Genomic DNA, 19,336 nt, shown 5'->3' on the forward strand with positions numbered 1-19,336 from the left:
TCGGTAGAACTTCAAAGGTTTAAACTTGCAGCAAATGTTTTTATGTTGAATAGGCTGACATAAGTCTTTTTATAATTTATAAATGAAATGTCAGTAGGGAAAATGGCCAGTTTTGGATCCACCCATATCAGTTCAAGGCTCATTTCTGATCCAACCACAAGGGTGTCCCCCCTAACCTAACTCCAGCCCCTCCCTTAACCTCACTGGCTATCTCTAACCTAACTCCACCCCCCCTTCTCTTAACCTCATTGACTACCCTTACCGTATCTCTCTCTCTCTCTCTCTCTCTCTCTCTCTCTCTCTCTCTCTCTCTCTCTAACCTAACCTAACCCAACCTAACCTAAACATTCAATCTTAAACCTAACCTAACCTAACCTAACCCATCAAGTGAGTGAAAAAATGGTTCGATCCCCTGGCTGGCCAGAAGCTATTGTCTCTGGGTGGTTCCACCTTGGGTCTCGGATCCTGAGATATGAGAGTGAATCCAGACATCAAGATAATATATGTGTGTGTATATGTATATACATTGGTTAAACTTCACCCTATTGATTAAGATTAAATGGCTAAACATCTTAAGATGATATGGCTAAACTTCACCCTTTTAATGAATATTATAAAAGGCCAGACACGGTATTAACATTTTGTTTACAATGTTGATATCTCATTTATAACTTAAAGACTGAATACGAAATTCCAATGATGGATGTAAGATTTCAACTCCCCCTTTCACTTATCAATATTACATAAGGGAGCTATCATTCAATCTTAAATAGTTATTATGGGAATTATTAAAGTTATCGTTATATTTTGAAATTATTGTTTATTGCAATACTCATTATTATTATTATTGATTAAATCGGGGGAATTCAAGATTTTTATAGCTGGTGGCATTATATTATTTTGTATTACCTGGAATATATATTTCAGGTTGAAACTTCTTGTTAACAATAAACAACTGTTACGACTAATGTCTATCCTTGAACAACCCAGTACAATAATAATAATAATAACACTAATCCATCATTCAAACTTAAATAATTATTATGGAAATGATTAAAATTATCGTTATGTTTTGAAATTATTGTTAATAAAATTATTACAATATTACAATAACACCTGAATAAACAGATGTAGGTATATTTTGTCCTGCTGACAATGTGTTATCTTTCTCGTGATGATGATAAGCCCCGATACTTGATACGATAACACCTGAATAAACAGATCTACGAATGTCTCCTCGTGACGATGAATGTTATCTTTCTCGTCAGCATCATAAGGTTTCGCATACATTGGATAGTGAAAGTAATATTTTAAAAAGCAGTATTTTATTTATCTTATACAACCAGAATGATCTTTATATATGCATGTATTTCTCATTTCTCCTAACATACAAATTTTAAGCGGATTTGTAAGAATGCTTCCAATGTCATTTTTGTGAACTTCTTGAAGGTCATCAAAGCCCTCTCGTATCCCAACCTCACTGTGCTCCACGGTTTAGAATTATTAGTTTTCATCCTCCACTGCTGAGATAAATGGTCTCGTTGGAATCCTGATAAGGTATAAAACAAATAACTCATTTGACTCATGATGCCACCTCCACTAAGGAATAAATTAATCCCATGAATAATTCCCGGCCCTAATTAATAAATGAATAAAAAAAGAAAATAGAAATTAACTCACCGTCATGAATATAAATAAACTCGTGCAAACGTGGGACATCCCCTATCATGACTATTTCTAATAATTAGACTCGGGAAGGTTCATAGTTATCCCTCATTCTGATGCATTCTTTATATGTAATCGCTCTCTTTTCTCTCCCTTTATACTCAGAGCAGCGTCTCCTCATCAAACGAGTGAAATAATAATAAGCTACTATCCCATCATTTAGCCTTAAAATACTGGTGGAAAACATGGTCTTTATTTTCCGTAACGTATACCCTACCCCGTAATGACTAAGTGAATGTATGAAGTATAAAACATATAACCCACACTTATATGATAAATCTGGCTGGATTGGTGTCATGAATTTGAACAATTCAAAGGATTTATTCCTCTTGAAGGTGGTCAAGAAATGCCTACTGTATATCTCTGGGCTAATACCATAACTATCAAAGAATATTATATAATTTTCAGGTGACTTAGCCACATAAAAGCAGACCCAGTGTCCCATGCTATTGATGTCTGAAGAGGTTTCCAACGTATTTGCGATGAAGGTGATAGCTTCCTCCCTGTATGACCTCAACCTTATACCTCCCACATGATCAGAAGAAAATATGCCTACGTAATTCACTAATTTCCCCACCCTCCCCCTTAGAGCTCTATCCAGCTCTCTAGTATCCATCAGTCCTAACCCCTCACATCACAATGAATAATCCTGTCCGCATCAATCGATAAAATACCCGTAGTATCTCCAAAAAGCATATTGAGATGGGGTGTCGTTACTGCTGTAGTCAATTTTAAAATGATTCGCATACTGGCTGATCTCTCTACTGGTAGAGCTTCTTTCATATCCTCATGTACGAAATTAAAATTAAAATGGTTCTCCCCTCCGTAAAACTATCCAAGGAAATAATATTCTCATCATCTATGCCAATAGCCTTCCGAGATTCATAATACGCCTGCACAACTCTCTCTGGGAATGCTGCGTTTATATTATATACGGTACTTCCGTTAATGGTGATATGTATATTATTTACATTTGCATGGTGGAAGAATAATGGGTTTCTTGTATAATCCCCTGAAAAATGTCTCATATCAATTAGTGCTAGTGTCATCTTGTCTGGAATGCATGAACCAAAAGGTTCATCTATCATAATTGACGATTCATTAATCCCAACAACGTATGTCTTATAAAGAGACTTACTGAATATGTATTGTATAGGCTTTGATAATAATGACTGATTCAACGCAGCCATTGCGTTATAATGAGGAGTGACACGATCTATCCATAACTTCGATTGCTGTATTGTCAGATTATTTAAATGTCCATCCTTATCCGTGTTCATAACCCAACTATCATTCGCTAACTCTAATCGAATTCTCAGATTGACAGAATCCATCAGATACATGTCAATAGTTGCTAAATCTAGTAATAGTGGGAAGTATGTGTTAATTCCATAGATTTTAAGCTTGGGCATCTGCTTAACTTCCAAACGCTCCCCCTCCTTAAAAGTATCATCAGTATATTGCCTCGTAATCCCGTGCTCTTCACAATAATCATCATAGAAATATCCACACCTCGCTATATTCTCGAGTGAGTCCGGCTTCACATTCATCAACATCTTCATAGCCTATAAGATAAATAATTGTATAAAGGACATGACTCCAACCATCTTATCATTCAGAAAGACGGATACGGACCTGAATAATGTATTACTCACCCCGTTTACTACTCCCACATTTTGTGCCGCTGTTAAATTGACACCATTTCTAGTGATACGAATGAATAATTCTAATGTTATACTCGATAAATCAAGAAAGGAACCGACCACCCCATTCACACGAAATTCTATATACCTATCAGACAATACCTGATTAATTCCCACATTACTGGGCATGAAGTCTACCCTCTCTTTAGAATTAATTGAACTTTCAATTAGTCGCTGCCTGTTAACATTTGGATATCATTCAGATATTCCTGCCATATACGAGGATACTGGAATCTTATTTCCACTTCCTGGGGTATTCGGTGTCATTCCAGCCATGATGTGAAGTTGAAAATTCTGCTTAGTTATGAAATGAGATTAAAGAAAGGATACAAAACCTATGATGTCCCACGTCCTAATGAATGTAGAAGGTTATACACATTCTTATGCAATCTCCGCGTTCCTCCAAACTCCTTCTTAGTCTTACGAATCACTTTCAAACTGCTTCCTTTTTTTGACTTCCTTCTCTTTCCTGAACCTTTTAGAAGTCTTAACCCTGTTGACTTCAATGCCTGAACTCCATGTTTTTTTAAAGATTCCTTTAATGGTCTTTCCGCAGTGATCATATCGGACATTACAACCCTACCAAATTCCTTAGCTGAAGGATTGAGAGCCTTGAATATAAAGGGTAATACCCTCCTAGCCACCCCTGATATAGCTGACAACACACTTCCTCCCCGTCTTCGAGTCGGATAAAATATTGAAATATCTTCTAGCCCACCACCTCTTCTTAGGGATGAAGAAAGAAAAAGCCTCCTAAATTCCTCTTCTGATGGTGGAACGAAGGTCAGTCTCATGATCTTGATCGTATCTACTCCGAAATAGTAATATAAAAAGAAAAAAAAAACTCTGCAGTAGTACAGCCTCCTGTGATGGTCAATTGTCAATTAATGCTAGGTACATCGGTATTTATTATTTTATTCACCTAACCCTGACATGGAGGACGCAGGTCACGCTAGAGTTTTCAACGAATCTTATGATTCTCCCATTCTGATCCGCGATGATTATAGATATTTGATCCAACACCTTTGTATTTAGAGGTTTATATAATGTGTTATGTATACCTCTATTCTTGCCGTTATCTATATGGAAACAGTCTAAAATATTTACAAGTCTGCCAGCAAAGTAACTCGGCTGTATCACATCCGAATAAATATACATATAATCAACTCCACAATTTTCAGATGGGAATGTATAGCTTGAAACCTCTTTTTTCTCTCCTTTTCCATAGATCATATATTCTGTATCAGCTCTGAAGCCCAGCAGATTGGATGCTTCACTGCTGAAAGTTATATGAATTGTCTGCACATCCCCCTTCCTGAATGAATCACCCTTAATATATTGTATGGTTATTTTTTTCTGAGTGTTATCCCATTTGAATATGGTGCTACGTTTAATGAATGCTGAATACCTATCACTAAAATAAACCTTTAATTCCTTATTTAAATCGTCGTTTAAATTCTTAACCAACACTAATATTAGGCGTATATGCATGTGTATGTGCCGCCATACTTTCACCAGTGGAAGTATTATTAGCAGACTGGTATCGTGTATGCACCTTGATATGAAACTGTGTATCATTCGACTTTATGGCGTAGTACTGAATTGGGTGCATGATAGACACGAGACCCACTTCATACTCATAATCATCCCCCAAAACTATCGGTGTAGCAATCCTGTTAATAAATCTACTAGGCTTGTTATCTGGATATGCATCTAAGCAGCCTATACTGGTTAAATAAAGCGTGTGGTCACCAGACATCATCTTACCTTACTGAGGAGGGATATTTCAGTGAGTTTATATTTATAACTATACATGCAGTATACATTTTTAGGAGGATGTAATTGAAACTCAATAGTTTTATTCACATTTTATTTTTGAAAAGAAATAGATTGAAAATAAACAGAAATGGTCAGGCATGCGAATACATTGACAAATAGCGACATTCAACCTCTCCTCTGTCAGCCCCACAGGTATCTCTATTTTCTTCATCAGCCTTAACAAAATTATTTACAATTTCTAATTTTCTTAATGGCCCCAGAAGATTGGATATAACCATATCCCCTTTATGTTTTTCATCCAGACTAGAAAATAACTTTTCACCTGCGACGATATAAACAGTCCTCCCTTCCAGTTCTTGATTAAAGGTGAATATACTCGGTAGATAGTAGGCCAGCCATTTTGCATCAATTCTTCCTCTCCTGCCAATACCTAATGGGAAAAGCACATGTTGAACGTTATCAAATTTCTGGTCATTCAGCTTATCCTTCAAATTTGTTAATGCACTGTGGAAGTGATGTAATCTCCGTTCTTCTGTATCTTCGCGAAGTCCGTTCACGTGATGTAAATCTTGGGAATACTGAACACTATTCCTTGCATATGGGTTATTCTCAATCGACTCTCCTATACCATACTGAGTTATTAAAGTTGCCACGACTGGGTTATCCACATGCAAATCAAGCGTGGGTGTGTTCAAGATGGCCGTACCCGGCACACTCCTATCCCTTTGACATGCGTAACTTGTGCCAGGCTTTGTATATCTCATCCCTGCCACATCTGCATAGGGGTATGCCTCCACTACATCCTTCACAGCCCCAAAATTCTTACATGCCACCGCATTTATGGCAGTGACTATGCAGATACCTCGCTGCTTGTAGACAGGGCTGGTCAAGGATCCGAATATTACCTTGCAGGTGGTACTACCTTCCATTCTTGAAGAAAGCTTCAAAACTTTTGATTGTCTATGCTCTTTCACCCAACTTATATATGATTTGCTTATCAATCCCTCCCCTCCTCCCCCTAACGACGTGATATTTCATGTTCCACCTTATCTGAGGCTACGCTTGTAAACAACTTCATCGAGGTGTATACTCATCTTGTTATCTTCAATTAACATGTACTATCATGTTATAACTCCTTCCATCTGATTACTGTCCTACCATCCGCTCCTTATAGAACAGGTTATATCACGTTTCACGCGCCTCGTTAATAAGGAATCCAGGAAATTTCCTGATGGGGATATTTATTCTTGAGATTTCTTTGATGTATACCCCCTCCCATTTTAATTTCATACAGATTTTAGCTGCTTCATCAGAGCTTTATTTCTAATCATCCAGTGAGGTATATTAGCAGTTTTTATTATATATTCATAGTCATTCAGATATTCATCCTCAACCACTTTTTTACCGTCAAATTTTTGTATCATATCTAAAATATTGTACTTATTAATCGGTGAAAGGAGATCCCCATTATCATCCCATCTCACGCTAACGGACCTTTCTAAGTACTTTAATACACTATTAACATAAGGTATTCTCTGCTGAGTGAAATACATGGGGATAATTTCAGCTAGCGAAGGCCTGCTAATGGGGTTCTGGCTGTTTATTTTGTATGTCCTGAGAGGAATCGAATTATTCTGCAGGACATTCCTCACATCTCTTATCTTGGGCGCTATAGTAGTCTTAACCATTTTTTGCGGACTATCCCTATTTCTCTTCCGACGTTCAATAGTCTTCAAGGGGATATTGCTGCTATTTCTGACCTTTGCCTGAAATGATACATTCAAAGTTTCGGGTTTTCCCCGCACATTTGAAATATCAGTTCGTCCCCCCTCATCAGATGTCTTTTTTCCCATCATCCGCTCGTAAGTAAGTCTTGGAATTAAATACAATTCCCTCATGACTTTTTTTTTATTATTAGCTTTATTTGAAGATACTTGATATTAGTCCTGCCGCTATTGGTAATAATACAGACAGAATAGCTCCACCTCTCCTACTTTGGAGAATTTTCTTTTTCTTATGTATTGGGGTTTTCCTCAGTGCAATTTTCCGCACTTCCTCCCTGTATCTTTTTAATCTCCTGATATTATTCACGTCCTGTGTCAGATTCTTCTTCAAGAAATTCTGAAATATTTCGGAAATTGTATTAATATATTTTCCCCCAAGTACAGCTATTATTTTACACGTATGTTTGGCGGGTAAATGGGATAGAAAAATAATGAATTCCTCATTCTTTTCTATTGGACCCCTCCTTTTACAACTGGTCATACTTGAATTATATGGCTTTCATCAAGCCATGAATTAAAGTGGTCTGGGTATCCACTCCACTTAACTAAATACTTTTGCCACCAACCTGCCACCAACCGTTTTTCTCCTCAACACTATTATATCATACAGTTCAGGTAGAGTCGTTGGGATTAATTCTTCTCTATAAAACACACCTTGAATTTCTTCACCACTTGAATCCTCCAAATAATACAGTCGGTTGCTGACTTTTGTCAATCCTTCTTATCCTGAAGATCTCATAAGTCCTTCCAACACTGAGAGTGAAACTGAATGACTTTTTAGTCTCGTCATTCTTAATATACATCCTCGCAAATTGCCTTTCCACATCTTCTCTTGCGGTTAGTACATGAATCTGATTGGGGGTCTGATTAGCCCCTAACCCGCGATGAGGTGAATCATTATAACTGGTAACAATGTCATTTTTAAGTGAGTGTATTATTATGAGTTAAGTGTTTGTAAATTTTACTCTTCAATGTTCTAATTACCCGCTCAGCAATTGAAGACTTTATCTCTCTTGAATATACACTATACAATTTTATCTTTTTCCCATCAAGATATTGACGGACATATCTATTATAGAATTCCCCTCCCTCATCAGAGTTCAGACGTGACACTCCCTTAAAATCGTCACTGTCGAGGACAGTTTTGAGTGCCTGCATCACACTAGTGCCATTTTTCTTCTTTATGGGTACTACTTGAAGATGGCGGGAAAATATATCAATAACAATTAAAAGATATTTATAACCACGGTTGTATCTCGCAAGTCTCGACATGTCAGCGAGATCACAACCAGCTATAACTCTAGGCTTGGGTGATAGTACTTTCCTCCTTGTGAACTTCTTCCGTGTGATTTTATGTAAGGTATATGATGACTGGCTTTCTAGAAAATCTCTAACAATACTCCTAGTAATGTTTTCATCCACCTTTCTCGCATTCTTAAACATTGTCTCTACACCACCGTAGCTATTCGGTGACTTTTCAGTTTCGTAAAGTCTTTTTAAAATCGAGTTATGCCTTCTGCTCACCATTGAAAAATGACTTGATACTCAGTCTCCCCTACTATGTTAGTACGAAGTTGCAATTCTTCTGGAGTATTCGGTCCCAGATCAACTAATAAATAACCATACTTTTTATGAGATAAAGCCCCTTTTATATATTTCAGTAAAGTCAGGACCCTTCCTCTTGCCATACAACTGACGTCCGAGTATTTCGATCTGACCAATATCCCTATTCCTCATTAATATATAATGAGAACAATTCAGACTTATACTTCTGCTAAATTTACCTGAGTGGAATATGTTCTGAGTTATGAATATTACTGAAATGTTTGAGTGTCAACCTGCAGTGAATGCTTGAGTGATAAATTTATTATCACACGCCTCTATAAAGCAATCATCAAGGACGAATAATAAGCCCAAATCTCCTACAGCACTGTCTGTATATTCAAAAGGATTCAGGATCTCCCTTCTAATTCTAAATTTATTTCTAATCCCGGTATGCCGCCCTAAGGGATGGTCGTCTACTCCACAGTATAGGATAGTGTGAAAGACTTCATGATATTTTTCGATAATCTTTTGAGTCAACTGTGTTTTCCCTGAATTGCTATATCCAGCTATTATTATCCTGGATGGGGACAAAAATATATTTGTCACGTCTTTAGGGAAGTTTGAAGTTGTCATTGTGAAGGTGTGAATGCCAATGAGGAACTATTCAATATATACATATATCAAAAATTTTAAACAATTTTTATTTTTCCTAACATACTCACCGAGAACCACTTTCTATAGGAGAGTCACTTGACCTCTCAATCTTGACCAAGATTTTCCCGCGCTACCCCCCTATCTCGTTCCATATAGTTTCTACCCCCGCCGCCAGGATAACGCCCTGCGGGCAGGATTAGGGCAGGTCACTGCTTTCCCGGGTCAGCATCCTCATTAAGTTCGACGTTTAGCCCAACTCGGCAATGGAAGAATGGCACTCGGGGACGGACGGGAGGGCCATTACCCGAAAGTGGTTCTCGGTGAGTGTTAGGAAAAATAAAAATTGTTTAAAATTTTTGATTTGTTCCGACACAATATACTCAGCGAGAACCACTTTCTATAGGAGACTTACACCTTAGGAGGCGGGAGAGCCATTCTGCCACTTGGTCTGGCACATAGTGCCTGGAGGGCTACGGAATGCGGGGGTACAGAGAGCGGATAGAGGGTAACTGCGGAAAACCTTACGCTTATATTTTAAGACTTACCTCTTAACATCTTCTCTACTGAGTCTTCTCCTGAAGAAGTAGGGACGAGTCTATTCACTGTTGGGGACGTCTTCTAGCCTGCCGCTACACAGCTTGGAGGGCGGCGATGACTGTCCCAATGGAGAATCCATCCAAAGACTTTCTTGAATAGTCTTTGAGATAGTGGGCCGTGAAGGTCGACTGGTGTGACCAAGTGCCGGCCTGTAGGATCTGCCCCACTGCCATGTTTCTCTCAAAGGCCAAGGAAGTGCTCAGGCCTCTGATGTCATGGGGGCGGGGAGTGCCCGGTACTGCCACCTTGTCCTCTTCATAAGTCCTAGTGATGACTTGTCTCAGCCAGAAGGAAATAGTGTTCTTGGAGACTTGCTTCTTATTAACACCTGAAGAGACGAAGAGGTTCTTGGCACCTGGGCGGAGATGAGCCGTCCTTTCCAGGTACTTCCTGAGCGTCCTGACTGGGCATAACTTCAGGTCTTCCGTATTACCTGTCTTGGGGATGGCCGGAATTGAGAAACCTTCAAACCTCGGGTCCCAGACTGCTGGGTTCTGAGTCTTTGCTACAAAGGAGGGTACGAACTTGAAGGATACCTCCCTCCACCCTTTGAAGTGTGCCACGTCGTAGGAGAGACCATGGATCTCACCTACTCTCTTCGCTGAAGCCAAGGCTAGCAAGAAGACTGTCTTGAGGGTGAGATCTTTGTCCCCGATTTCTTTGAGGGGTTCAAAGGGAGGACGACACAGCATTTTCAGAACCTTGGCTAGGTCCCATCTGGGCACTCTCCTGGCTTGAGGAGGACAGGACTGCTCGAAACTTCTAATCAGCATCGCTATGTGTCTCGAGGTCCCCAGGTCGATGCCTTTCAGGAGAAAGACTTGGCCTAAGGCTGCTCGTACTCCTTTAATAGCCGGGATTGACATCCCTATTTTATCCCTAAGGTACACGAGAAAGTCAGCTATGTCAGGGACCGAGGCTTTAAGAGGTCTTATGTGTTTTGCCGCGCACCACTTCGTAAAGGCGGCCCACTTCGCCTGGTAGACCACGGTAGAGGATTTTCTTAGGTATAGGGACATCCTCTTAGCTGTGGCGGAGGAGTACCCCTCCTTCTTCAGGAGCCGCTCGATAGTCTCCAGGCGTGAAGGCGAAGAGAGAGAGGGTTGTCGTGGAACTTGAGGAAGTGAGGTTGACTCAGCAGATCTGACCTGGGTGGCAGAGGCCAAGGCGGATGGCTTGCCAGGTCTTTTAGATCTGCGAACCACTCTCTCTCCGGCCACCAGGGCGCTACCAAAGTCATCCTTAGGTTTTGGGAGGTTCTTACTCTGTTGAGCACCTGCCTTAACTGCGTGAAGGGGGCAAAGGCATATACGTCCAGGTTGTCCCACTTGTGCTGGAAGGCGTCTTCTAGGGCTGCTCCTTCGTCTGGTACCGGGGAGCAATAGACCGGTAGCTTGGCGTTGAGCTTTGTTGCGAAGAGGTCCATCACCGGGGAGCCCCAGCGTTGAAGGATGAGTCTGGCCACTTCTGGGTGTAGGGACCACTCCGTCCCTACTATCTGACCCATTCTGCTGAGGCCGTCGGCTAGCACGTTTCTTTTCCCGGGGATGAACCTTGCTAGAAGTATCACCTGGTGCTCGTCCGCCCAATGCAGGATGTTTATGGTGAGGTCGCACAGTTCCTTCGACTTCATGCCACCTTGCTTCTTGATGTAGGCTACCACCGTGGCGTTGTCGCACATTAGGGCCACGACTTGCAAAGTGCAGACATGCCTTCTGTACTGCTTTTAGCTCCAGGACGTTGATGTGGAGCTGCCTTTCGGTCTCCGACCAGGTACCGCTTGCTGTTTCCTCCCGCAGGTGGGCTCCCTACCCTAGGTTGGAGGCGTCTGTGAACAGGAGAAACTCGGGGGGACAGGACCCGAGGGGCATCCCCTTGAGGGAGTTTGACTGGCATCGCCACCATTTTAAGGCTGCTCTCGTGTCCGGAAGGACCGGAATCAACGCTTTCTGAGAGCCTGTCTGGGACCATAGAGCCTTGAGGTTCCATTGTACGGGTCTGAGCCGTATCTTCCCTTGGGGAACCAGTTTCTCTAATGAGACCAGGTGACCTATCAGCCTCTGCCAGTCTTTCGCCCTCCTGGGAAGCTCCGACAGGAACGGCTGAATGATATTGATGAGGTTCTGTATCCTGTCTTCCGAGGGGAAGGCCTTCCCCTGCACGGTGTCCAACGTCATACCCAAGTACCCCATTCTGTTGGATGGAGTTAGGTTCGATTTTTCCAGGTTGATAATGATTCCCAGACTCCTGCAGAATTGGAGGAGGTCCTTCCCTTGCTCTTCCAAGAGGGCCTTTGAGCTGGAAAGGAGCAACCAGTCGTCCAGGTATCTGATGAGGCGGATACCTCGTTCGTGAGCCCATACTGAGACCATCGCGAAGACCCTCGTGAACACTTGAGGGGCCGTCGACAGGCCGAAGCAGAGGGTCCTGAACTGCAGGATCTGGGAGCCCCATTTTACCCGGAGGAACTTCCGACTCGACGGGTGGACCGGAATCTGGAAGTACGCGTCCTTGAGGTCGATCGTCATCATAAAATCCTTCTCCCTCAAGGACATCAGGATGGATTTTGGGGTGTCCATCTTGAAGTTCGTCTTCTTGACGAACTTGTTGAGGGCCGACAGGTCTATCACCGGTCTCCACCCCCCCGTTGCTTTCTCCACCAGGAACAGGCGGCTGTAGAAGCCTGGCCCTGGGAGAAGACTTCTTCCATGGCTCCCTTCTCCAACATGGAGGAAACTTCTTTTTGCAGGGTGGCCCTTTTCAACGGGTCCCTGGGAGCCAACCATTCTGTCTGGGTGGCTGGAATAAGAGGGGGTGGATCCGCTATGAAGGGGACCCTGTAGCCTTCTTTCAGGACGGACACCGTCCAAGCATCCGCCCCATGCGTTTTCCATGCTTGCCAATGTGGTCTGAGGCATCCCCCAACCCGAGGCTTGGGCGGGAGTAGGGGGCCTCTCCCTCTACCTTCTCCTAGAGGGGCGGCCTGATCTGCCTCTCTTTGAGGCGGAGGAACCTGACCTGAAGGAGCTGGTAGAAGCTGGTGCTCCCCTGCGAGAGGGCTGTGGAGTTGTTGTCCAGGAGGAGGAGGGGGCGTCCCTCCTCGAAGAGCTGGGGGTGGCCTGAGGAGTCACGGCACCATCCGAGACTGATCTCCTGTAAGGAGGCCTCCTGGAGGATGTTTGTTTGGGGACGTTGGTCTCTCTCCTCTTGGACACCTTCTCCATTAGCACTTCTAGCTCCTTCAACGGAAACAGCGACTCACCTCCTAGGGGTAGGCTACGAACCACTCGGGCCTCTCTGTCCGGGATTTTCCTTGCCAACTTAGAAAGCACTGTGTCCCGTTTTCGAAGGACCCAGTTGGCCGTCAAGGAGAGTGCTTGATAAGCCATAAACTTGAGGGCTTTCCCCCCGGAGGTGAGAAGGTCCGTCAGGAGACCTTGTTGCTCAGGATCGTCGGGGTTTGTGGAGGCTCGTACGTTAACCAACGTGGAGGCCCACCAGTCCAGCCATGAGGAGACGTTCACAAGATCTCTTGACATCTCCATCATGCCGGCTTCAGTGGGTGAGGAGGACACGGGCTGAAGAGGCCCTTTCGTCCGAGCCGCCTTGTCCCAGGATGTCCAAGGCTGGGTCCACCCTACAGGGACCTGGGCGCCGTCCTTCCGGGATATAAACCTTGCCCTGTGGTTTGAGACCTTGGAGGAGTTTGGAGGCACTCTGGGACTTGGGGGCCTCCGCACTGCTGGCCACCAAGTTGTCAATGTATTCTTGCCCCAGTACTAGGTCTGGGGCGAGAGGAAGGGCCAGGGAGGACTTCGGCAGGGCGTCACGGTGAGTGTATCTCAGGAGGCTCGACCTCCAGGCATTCACCTTAGGCGCCGAGGGTTCTGGAATTCCATGGAGCCTTCTGATGAGACCTACCACCATTCTGTAGGCGGAGTCCTCCGACGGGGAAGCCTCGCCTCCGTCGGCCGAGGCCTTGGCTTGGCGTGGGGGCGCCGTGCTTGGACGGTAGACCGGGCGTTCTGCTCTCGGTTCCAGGGAGGACGACCCGTAACCGTAGGGCGCTCCGTACGCGGGTGGGTCTCGCCGTAGGGCGGGAGCCACCGACTCCGGGAGGACCTTCGACTGCCCCAAGGCTCTGGAAGAGGAGGACACGGTCCCGGTGGGATGACCCGACCCCGGGAACCGGTCCTTCCTGCTCGACGACCGCCCCAGCTGGGCTGGTTCGGTCGGGCTGCCTTCTCGGAAGCGCGTTTCCCCCCGCTGGGCGGGGTGAACCGGAGGCCTCGAGGACTTGTGCCTAAGAGCGAGGTCCTTCCTGCGTGGCAGGTCGAGCGGTTCTAGGCTGTGCGTAGGCAGCGACAACCTAGAGGCTCGTTCACTGGACCGAGAGTCTGGAGAGCGGTGCCTTCTGGACTCTCCTGAAGGGACGTAGACCCATTCGCCGCCGGGAGAGACATCCCTCCTGTACTTACGGGAGTGAGAGCGTGGGCGCTTCCTGCTGTGCCGCGACCTCGACCTGGAGCGGGAACGATCACTATCGGTCCGCTCTCTCTTTCGGTGCCGTTTCTCCCTGCGTTCTCCTCCGGAGGATGAATCTGCTTCCGAAGAGTCTGAGGGCGCCACGTTCCTCGCGTAACGACTGCTCGAGTGAAGCGCGGGGGAGGCTCTTCGCCGTCGATCGTCCGAGACAGGATGTTGAAGGAAGTCCTCGGGAACTGCTGTAGAGATCGAGGGCACGGTGTCTACTCTATCCCTGCTAGGAGGCCAGGGACCCAGGGACACGTCCATCCTTAGCGGTGACCTCCCCGGAGTCTTCGGCAATTTCCACCCGAAGGCATCGCTACTCGGGCGGCGAACTCTAGCGTGGTTGTCCTCTGGAGGGGGAGAACCCGACGCACCGGCCCACGAGGGCGGGGGGGACTCCGAAATCGCCACACTGCCCCACACTGGGTCTTCTGAGGAAGCGTGATCCCCTGCCACGTGGCCCGATTCCCCCGTTCTCTCCAGAGGGGCCAGCCCTTGGTTCCTCCCTCACACTGGGTTCACCGGGGAGAACACTATGGCTAACTATAACACTGGGGGCTTGTTGCCCACTCCTCTGCGAAGGAGACGGAGAGGCCGAGGCTTCGTCGGACCGATCACTGGCCGACGGTAAAGAGGACACGCCACTCACTTTCTTGGGGGAACGCTTAGACGACTTCTTCTTCTTGGTACTATACCGTACCCACTGAATGCCGTCCCAACTTACGCACTCGGGACACGTGTCCGAGGAGGAGCAAACTTTACCCCTGCACGTGGAACAAAGGGAATGAGGGTCCACTTCTGGCTTAGAGAGAAAAGCCCCACACGACTTTCCTGCTCTAGGACCAGGGCAACGACGTACATGCTCCATCGTTCGCACACGAAGAGCCAACACTAACGAGTTACAGGAACACTGGATATACGCAAGGGGAACGTACTGAGAACACTTTGCGAAAACGCACTATCGCAGAAAAAACACAAATCCCCACACTGGAAACACGTGGAATCACAACGCGCCAAAGGATCGAGAGTTAAGCGAGAGGGTGAGATGTTTCACATCTCACGACCAAGAACTTAATGAGGATGCTGACCCGGGAAAGCAGTGACCTGCCCTAATCCTGCCCGCAGGGCGTTATCCTGGCGGCGGGGGTAGAAACTATATGGAGCGAGATAGGGGGGTAGAGCGGGAAAATCTTGGTCGAGATTGAGAGGTCAAGTGACTCTCCTATAGAAAGTGGTTCTCGCTGAGTATATTGTGTCGGAACAACTATAAATTATATTATAGGGGGGTGTTCAGTTTAGTGAAACACTGGATTTATATATTTTTTTTTAATTTTATTTACATTTATTTACAGTTTCAAAGTTTTTTATTTCCTTCATTCAAGTGGGATGCTATTATATAAAAATTGTCTTTTATTTAAATCTGTTTACACGAGGTGTTTTTAATGTTTCCATTATTCGGGAGTGAGCTACTATAAACATTATGGAAATTATAATGATGATGATGATGATGATATTCTATTTTTCTTTTAAACCAAATGAGTTATAGATGCATTTACAGACTTGAATCAGGTCAGTGTCACAGTCAGTGCTATTTACCATGAGTTAGGGGTGAGAAGGAAGGTATTAGAGGAAAAAAAAAATGAAAGGTATACAGCCGTAGCAGGGGGTAGTGGTTAAGAGGTGAAATCTTCGCCTTCCTCGGGAATTTCAACCTCTGTGATAATTATCCTACCAGTCTGTATACCCCTTCTCTTCTTGTGTGAATTGATATTGTTGTGCATTCCTCTCCGTTTGATGCAACCTGTTGGAGAGACACCTGTCTGTAATGATACCATCCCAGATGTAGAGGGTGAAGAATGTGTAGGAGGAGGAGGAGGAGGAGAATGTTGACTACGTACCCTCCTTAGTGCATTGTTATTTTTACTCCTTTGTCTCATAATAATTGGTTTCTTGAGAAATCATTGCAAAGAAAGAGTAGGATTAGGTCTTGGAGGAGGAGGAGGCGGCAGCGGCATGAAAGTTCATTAACCCTTCCAGCCATATCATCACGAACCTTTGGATGACCGTATGAGTAAGATTCATATGGCGTCAAGTAATATCTCTTATCTTCGTAGGGAGATAGGGCTATCTTACGATTACGGGTTAAACACATAGTCCCCTCAATATTTTGCAGGCTATACACTTCTTTTGTCAATATATCACTTCCCCCTATGGAATCCTTATATTGCTGATGTTCTATAGAATGTTGGATTGACTGCTGAATACCTTTAAGAGTGTTAGATCGGCTATTCATTGTCTTGTAAGAGTATACTTTAGGCTTGACACCTACAAATTCGGTAATGTGGTCATTTGCAGTCTCAAGCTTTAAGAGACCAAGACTCCCCTTCTCTCTTGCATCGTACAATTGATGGTCTTCGGGAAAGTTACTCAAGTCAAAATATTCTTTTAAAGGGCCTTTTAACTCATCATCTAGATTTTCAACTTCCAAAGTAAAGAAGAAACTATCAGTATCCATGTAAAGCAGCTTTATCTTTTCACCGTATAATCTTACGAGGGTATCATAAAAGAAGTCATACATAATCTTCTTTGATAAGTCTAGGATAGAGAAACCAATGTATATGGGAGAATCTGCCGTAATATTCGTTATGGTGTGATTTACAATTACTCTATCCTCACTGATGACATCAACAGACTTGAATGTATGTTTAGAGACATTTCGGAGGAGCGTGTCTTCATTGTTGACGATTACACTCTTGGTTGAGTAGTTTAACTGATTTTTAATCGTAACCCCAATGAGAGAGTTCATCATAACTTTTATAGTTGATTTCTTATCACAATCTGTCTCCCTCGTGCGCATAGCCGCACATCCTGCTATATACTCACGAAGGTAGTATTCCTGTCTGAATTTATACACCCTTCTGATAGTCGAAATCTTTAACCCTAACCTTATGAGTGTTTGCAAGAGGGGAAGGCATATTAATTTATTATTCATGGGGAGGTGTGTACCCACTAGCTTCCTATTTTTTCGGGGGATGTTAATATTCAGTGCCTTGAGGAGATCCTGAGAATATTTAGAGATCATATCCTTCGTGATATTAAGATGTTGCATGGCAAGGGGGAAGGCATCAGTTCTCACAGCCACAGAATCTTCAACATGCTCTGTGTCACATAGAATAAAATATCCAATATCGTCATGCGCATCAATGGACAAGATATCCCTTTGTCTGAAAGCATCCAATTCTGAGAGGGATAACTCTGAAATATCATCAAGTGGCATTCTGAACTTAGCCATGACGGTTGGGTAAAGAGAGGTGAAATCTGCATACAGTATATATTGTGATTTAGTCAATGAAGGATTAAAGTTAGGATTTATGGATATATTGTCGGCGATTGCGTGACGACGGATTAGACTGCAGAACCCTCCTCGAATATTTTCTGTGATAAGTTGATACAACTCTCCATCACTGATGAGAGGTAGTTTTATATGTGTTCTACAGAGAAAGGCTTCCAGAGAGAGAGAAGTGCAGGTTAGGAAATATGTGCAGTCTAGGCGGAAAGAAGAAAATAAGGCTTCTCTCCATGCCATAAAAATATCACACAGCATTGCAACATCAACTAGTAAGTATAATAAGGTATAGTCAAGGAGATTACAACATTGCGAAGCCTTCCATACAGATTTGATATGTTCGTAATCATCTTCAGAAATTGAGGAACTCGTCAACCTATTATTGAATTTAGTTCTTGTTGGGATACCATCTTTAAGAAGGATGTCATACCCCGTAACATAATCATAAGGGTAGAATTGTTTGCCTGTCTAAAGTACGAGATCCTTTACTTCATTGCATATCCTTCCAACAATCGTTTTGATATATGCAGTGAGCCATTATTACGAATATGACTCTTAGCTAGATTGGAAATGCTGCCTCTTATTATATTGACTGAATCTACGAATTTTATCCTGCCTACAGTGCCGTGATAAAATTTTAAACAGTCATTCTTCAAGATATTAAATCTAAATTGAGGAGAGGCATGCTTTAATATGAGGGGTAAATCATAGGACAAATTATGTAAGTACACTCGGAGGGTTGGAACGACATCCTTAATGTTAAGATTGCATTTATTACATAGAGCACTCTTATAATTATCATATTGTAAATAATGTAGATGATGCCGGTTTTTGGGTATATTCTCATTAAATTTAACTTTACATACATCACACTCCACAGCCTCTTTGAAATTCCTTAAGCTTTTCTCAGTCATATGAAGGGGATATTTTGACAAACTCTCGCAAATATCCTTCCAGTCACTTGTCAGATTATTCAGCATCACATCGATGCAGTCTTCCCCGTGACCGATTCTATGACTTACATACTCGCATGTTCTACCATTAACAATAACATATGCATAAGCAAAGGGTTTTTGTTTAACTATTATTTTCTGATCTCCAGGTGTGTATATGTTATACGCCTCGAGGTCCATGAAAGCAATGTGAGACCTTTTAAGTAAGGCAGCCGGGTTTTTAAAGGTTTTATACGAGCCACGTGGTGGGTAAGACACTGTTGTCATACTTTGACAGGAAGATGTGTGCAAGTGACAGAGGTCATCCAAGGAAAAGAATGTTAAGCATTTCTTGCATATACTTTGAACCCTCTTATGACGTACTTGCCTATGATAACTGCATAGACACTTCATGAAAGTGAGCAGGTTTCTAATAAGGGCAATGTGAACATCATTTATTAGTAGGAGAGGAACAAAATGAGTGGCTGATGAGTTCCGTCCTGTCCTAGCTAAATGAACGGTGTAATGTTTTTTATTATTTACTTTATTGGATTTCTCTATTTTCTTCAAGGCATAGATGTAGATGTTAATGTCATTGTCTTTCTCAAGAGTCTTTAAGCTTTCCCAGGATATACCTGCTGTTGGGTTAAAGTTAATATTAATATCACCCCGTATTTTATTCCTAACATCTCTATGCAAATGCCCTAGCTGGATTTCTGGCTTGACTGTAATAATGAAAAA

General features: G+C 43.4%; 1 pseudogene; it reads right to left on the reverse strand.

The window, feature by feature from the left end:
- Positions 1-2,346: 2,346 nt before the first annotated feature.
- LOC137637960 (uncharacterized) lies at positions 2,347-3,822 on the reverse strand (annotated as a pseudogene).
- Between the last annotated feature and the right edge of the window lie 15,514 nt (positions 3,823-19,336).

This window comes from Palaemon carinicauda, chromosome 3 (genome assembly GCF_036898095.1).
Source record: "Palaemon carinicauda isolate YSFRI2023 chromosome 3, ASM3689809v2, whole genome shotgun sequence".
Taxonomy (NCBI): Eukaryota; Metazoa; Arthropoda; class Malacostraca; order Decapoda; family Palaemonidae; genus Palaemon; species Palaemon carinicauda.